This window comes from Ctenopharyngodon idella, chromosome 15 (genome assembly GCF_019924925.1).
Source record: "Ctenopharyngodon idella isolate HZGC_01 chromosome 15, HZGC01, whole genome shotgun sequence".
NCBI classification, from domain to species: Eukaryota; Metazoa; Chordata; class Actinopteri; order Cypriniformes; family Xenocyprididae; genus Ctenopharyngodon; species Ctenopharyngodon idella.
The window spans coordinates 12,481,566-12,488,010 of NC_067234.1; positions in this window are offsets into that span (position 1 = coordinate 12,481,566).

Sequence of the window (6,445 nt, forward strand, 5' to 3'; positions counted from 1 at the left end):
GTGTATATTAAAGTAGGCGTTGACTGATACAATGTAAGATATACTTTTAAAGATATACTTTTGTTAATCATCACTGTTGTGTTGATTTCCCATAAAATTCCCAGAAACATCCCTAAAACATGATATATGAGATATATAAAACAATATATAAAACTAAAACAAGATATATAAATAAGACATGGAATAAAAGAATTTTAAAAAAAGTTAATTTTGAGTTTAAGTCTAACAATTCTGACATTTTTTTCTCGCAAATCCGAGTATATCTTACAATTCGTATGAGAAACAAAATTGAGATATACTCGTTATTCTGTCTTTTTTTCCTCAGAATTGCAAGTTTATATTCCGCAATCCTGACTTTTTCCCCTCCTAACTGTGATTTAAACTCAAAATTGTGAATTATAAAGTCCGAAATAAGGAGATAGAAACTCGCAAATGCCAGAAAAAAGTCAGAATTGTGAGATAAAAACGGTATAAGCTATTTTTAAAAGTTATCCATGTAAAATGTTATAGCTTTAAATATTATTTCATTCTGTAACTGTTATGTATGTATGTCCTCTATGAACTGCATATGTGAATATTATGTAGACTTACAGTTTACTTCAAAGTTATGCTTTATTAGTAGACTAATCATTGCAGGTTTCATCAGTCCAACATAAACGTCTGCGTTGAGCTTCAAAGGGCGTCTTCAACGACAGTATTCTATAAAAATGAAGACTATATTTTTTTGCATTTCGGTTCTGACATCCAAAGGCACAACAAAACATTTTTTCTCTTATTCTGTGGATTTTGCCCATTTTATAAAAATTTAAAAATGTCAGTGAAAAGCCATACTTGAGTAAAAGTATAGATATCTTACCAGAAAATTACTTTGGTAGAAGTTAAAGTCACTGTTTATAATATTACTTGAGTAAAAGTTTTAAAGTATGTGATATTTTTTTGTACTTAAGTATGAAAAGTATTTTTTTTTTATATATATATTAAATGTACTTAACTATTGAAAGTAAAAGTACAAGTAAATGTAAAATACAAAAGGAGCAAAAAAAATTATTAAAAATTGTTCTATACACAGTTTGAGCAGCAAGATTGTGTTCAGTTTGAACTTTCTTACATTTTGTTTTCTTTGAATTAAAAAAAATGGCAAAATGTTTATTGTAAGTTTTAATATAAAAATACTAATATATTAATTATACATTGATCATTCATGTTAAGTCACAGTGCATTATAACTAATGTAAGAGACAACTTTAAAATGTTAAAATGTAAATGTTGAAATTAACAATGAACAATACTTTTATTAACCTTATTTAACGTTACAAAACTCTTATTGTAAAGTGTCACCATATAAATTAAAACAGTCATGCTTAAAAATTGCCATCTTTACATACAAATGCATAGCATACGTCTACTTTCACACATTATTTGGCTCTATTTTAGAAAACTTGATGGTTATCTAATCAAAATATGTGTTACAGTGCCGATAAAAAAAGAACTGAAATCGAATACATTTCTGATTTGTTATGTTTCTGTCGCTGCATAATGAGGATACAGTTTAAATATGCAACTTCGTTTAAATATGCAACTTAATTTGTTCGCTTTTATGCAGTGCATAAAAGCGAACAAAAGGGTATAAACTAATGCAAATGAATAGTAACAATCGTGACATTAAACAGTTGGTGTTTTTGTCACATTGTTTTAACCGCTTGAAGTAGCTACTACTAATGCTAGCATCCTCTCAGCCTCGACGGCAAACATAGCCTACTGCTGTTCTCCAGTAATATAGCATCTAGTCAACAAACTAATTACTTTATAATGATATGAAAACATGTACTGTAGTGTACACTGTGTAACATACCGCTTTGTTGTCTGTTTTAAATCCGTTTTTAAGGTGTCCCGCTCTGTGCAGCGCGCAGCCTCACGTCACGTGTCAAAACAAACTCTATGAAGCATCAGTGATAGTTTTTATTTCGCCTCTAGAGGCCGCTCTCCTACTGTATAATGACAGCGCACCGCCGTTGTTCGAGCACTTGTTTGCACATGCTAGCAGTCTGTGTTCTTCCGACTTTATTTTGTAGTAAGTAACGAAAATGCTTTGGGAAAATGTATCGGAGTAAAAGTATACATTTTATTCAGGAAATGTAGTGGAGTAAAAATAAAAGTTGACAGAAATATAAAAACTCAAGTAAAGTACAGATTCTCCCAAAAAATACTCAAATACTGTAACGAAGTATTATTACTTAGTTACATTACACCACTGAAAAATGTACAAAATATAGCTGCGAGCAGCAAATATCGGGGTTCAAGAGCTTTAAGGCCGTTAAGCACATGTGAAAAAGGTCATATATTTTAATTAGCAAGCCTGTAATCATCTCGATCATAGATGGAAAAGACCATTTACAGCCAATACAGGCAATTTACCGAAATATATAGTTTTTAAAGCTTTTTTAACAGTTATCGAGGTTGAACCAAAAACCGAGGACTAGTTCACCAAAGTTGGTTTTTGAAATAATTTGGAATATTTAAAGAACGATTCGGTGGACAGTGGTGGCCCTAGAGGCAAAGTTGCTCAGATTGAGGAGTTCTACCATGCGGTATGAATGTCATGGATGTATGTGAAAAATCATGCGATACACAATCCTTTACGCACATGAAAAACACGAAGGCTAACCAAGACAATTTTAGTAAAAGAGGCTCCGCCCACTTCAAATGTTTTGGCAGCCCTTAGAGACCATGAATCGAAATTTAAACTTTTTTTTTTTTTTTGATAATTATTGACAATCAGACTCCAGAGAATGTTGCTGCACTGGTTTGATTCTGATTGAACCAAAAACACTAGTTCACAAAAGTAGGTTTTTTCAAAAAATCCAAAAGGAACAATTCACTCACCTCCTGAGGGTGCGACATCTTCACACTTTAAAACATCACAGATCATAAGATCACGGGCTGATTCTGAGAAATTCGTGTGAAGAAATGATGTGAAGATGATGCTGAGCTAGAAGTCTTCTAAGGACCCCTAAGCTTGTGCCAGGCCGCTGCTTTGTCTTTCCTTTCACCAAAGATCCTTTACTGGTTCTTTCAGAGGAGCTTCAACAAATTGCATCAGGACAGATTTATTCAATCTTAGTCTTATTACTTGATACATTAAGTATTGCTACCCCTTTTAAAGAAGGGCGTGTTAGAACTAAACTGATGGTTTAGTTTGCTCAAGGCTGTTGATCTGCTGAATTTCCAACAATGCTATAACTTCTCGCTTTCCTGTATACTGCTTCAGCTTTCTTTACTTTGCTAAACTGTATGCATGTATGTTAGATTAGTCTGTTTAGTTAATAAAGTCTTGTTCATGTCACACGTAAAGTTGTTTGTGGTTCATGCTCATATAGCTACTGGAGTCCCTAATCATGCAGATTTTGGCATAGTACTGTACAGTAAGAAAGTTATTTCACATACCTCAGGAATTAACATTTATTAGAAATAATAATTTATAATGAGTGTTCTCTGGACTAACAGGTTATTGTGGTCTTAATTCTACTACACTGTAAATGATTTCTGTTGTTTTTATATTACCTAATTCCCTGCTGTAGAATCTGAGTATCTAACAATACGTTACTGTAGATTTTGTCGTTTTTCATTATTGCTGTATTCTTAACAGTTTCCTACTGTATAAGCTGTTTACAGTATGTTACTGTAGATTTCCAATGCATTCTGGGAAAATATTAGCCTACTGTAAATCTAAATGTACTAAATGATCACGAAAAACAACCACACCTCCTCACACAATGGCTCTGTGACAACAAGAGTATGGTAGGTTAACTATCATTTTTTGGACTTTTAAATCGCTTTATTTGTTTTTCTCTGATGTTATTTGCAAGACATAAGCTACGTTTTATTTAATACGTTTCCGTAAGAATACAATGAAAGTATTAAATTGGTAAGTATACTTCAAAACACATGTAACGTTAATCGCCTTATACAAATGTTATTTGCAAGGTATAAATACGTTTAAGTTAATAAATATCTGTAAGAGCATCGGAGCGGATGCTCATTTCTCATTTAAGCCATAACTAGCATTTTCCTCCCAGCGGTGCTGGCAGACATGCGGGGAGACTCGTTGTGAAGACGAAAAGCCTACAAGTGAGTTAAATTGGTTGGTCAACTTTAAAACACATGTAGGCTAATCGCCTTATTTGTTTTGTACCAATGTTATTTGCAAGGTATAAATAAGTTGTCCGTAAGAACATCAGAGCGGGTGCTCATTTCCTATTTAAGCCACACATAGCATTTTCCTCCAGCAGCACTGGATCGTGAGACAGGCAGGAAGAGTCGTTGCAATAAAGTAGACCTTTTTCTTCACGGCATGTGGTTTCAAACGTTTTAAGACGATATGTATTCGCTAGTTATTGTTGTATACTAATTAACTCTTCAGACTTTTATTTTTATAATTCCAACATTTATTTTCCACAGGCACAAAGTGTAACTGTGATTTTACTGGTATGGATATAATTGTATTTTGTTCATTGACGAAATATGGCAAATACGCTGGTAAATCTGTATATTCTATGGAAGTTCAGCAATGAAATGTAAAAGATGAAACCTGAATAAAGCTATTGATGTGAAGCAATAACTGATGTTATTGAATATATAACATTAATATATAAAATTAAAATAATAATAATAATAAAAATAACAGTACAATGCTGTACTTTATTTTACAGTAGATCTATGCTTAAAACTACTGTAGTTAGTTTTACAGTAATTTTACTGTGGTATAAAATGCAGAAGTTTGCTGGCTATTTGTTGCCAGTAAGTTAGCTACTGTTGATTTTATTTATTGATTAATTTACAGTGTACATCAAGTTAATTTTATTAACTGATCCAAATATTTATAATTAATCATAACTGTCACAGGTTGGTGAGGTGCTGGTTAGCATGATGAAGATGATAAATCTTTATCAAAAAACAGTCTTTATTTACAAACTCAGATAACTCAGAATACAGAAACAGGCAGAAGACTAAATTAACCAAACTTCACTTACACGTTAACGTTAAACCGACAAATGAACAGAGAACAAAGAGGAACTAAAGGTGATGATACACAGGGCAACTATTTGAGCAATGTTGCTGGGCAGTTTTGCTGAGTGATGTTGCTTGGGCACTTTCCCATTGAGAATGGGCAACAAATTTCGATCTAAAGTATCCAGATAGAAATTTGCCATTCGGATCAATGAAAACGACTAAAAACGCTGTATTACACATGCCAGTCAAGTAGCTGGCGATGTCACTTTGTAAAGAAAGATTACGCACCTGCGCTCATACGCATTCTTATACAGCACTCGTCTCGCGCATCCACCTTATTTTTACAGTTTACTGCACTTTGATATTCTACTCGTTATTTCCCTATAATGGCTAATAAATCAGAAGTCTCGCACATTCACAGAAAACATCTTACTTAGCGTTGAAAAATAAGGTGGAATGACTAAACACGTAATACGCATGTGCATGCCGTTTTCACAGATTTGCGTTTTTGCAGTTTACACGGAGATGACAATAGTATCGTTTTCAAAAGTTTGCGTTTTCAGGCCATTAAAACGTCTCGGTTACAAAGGTAACCCTCGTTCCCTGAAGGAGGGAACGGAGACGTACGTCGGACAGACCGACGAATAGGAATCTCGCTAGAGAGGCCAATCTACTTCGAGTGTAACTACAACGAGCCAATGCACATTGGCATGCAATCATATGCATCAGCTGCTCGCCTCGCAGCGCGGGTATATAACGAGCAGCAGGTGCGTTGCATCTTCAGGTTTTCGCTGAGGAGCCGAACCGGATAGGCGGCAGCATCAGCGGGGTACAGCGACTGTGGCGACGGGACGTACGTCTCCGTTCCCTCCTTCAGGGAACGAGGGTTACCTTTGTAACCGAGACGTTCCCATTCAGTCGGTCACGTTCGACGTACGTCGGACAGACCGACGAATAGGAATCCCTACCAAAGCGCCACAGGGGCTGCCCTCTTCCAGCGCTCTGTTGTAAGCCACCTGAACCCCCTTGCCTACAGACGGTGGGACAGGGCTAACACAGAGAGTGTCAATCACTGCTGTTCCCCAAAACCCATTCAGTGAGACTATTGGATAACGCTGGGAAAGCGTACCCTTCCGCTGGGAAAGGAACGCTGCGGAAGCCACTTAACTCCTTCGGGAAGGATGTGGAGAAGTACATATGGACTAACCCGTAGGCTGTACTACATATGGAAGAACTGGGGTGACTCCAACTCGATGAGAGGTGGGTTCTCCCAGAGGGAAAGACACGGGCTTCGTTTAGGAGCAACCGTGGAACTAGACATATGGGATCCCAGTAGGGTCACACATATGGGATCCCAGTAGGGTCACACATATGGGATCCCAGTAGGGTCACACATATGGGATCCCAGTAGGGTCACACATATGGGATCCCAGTAG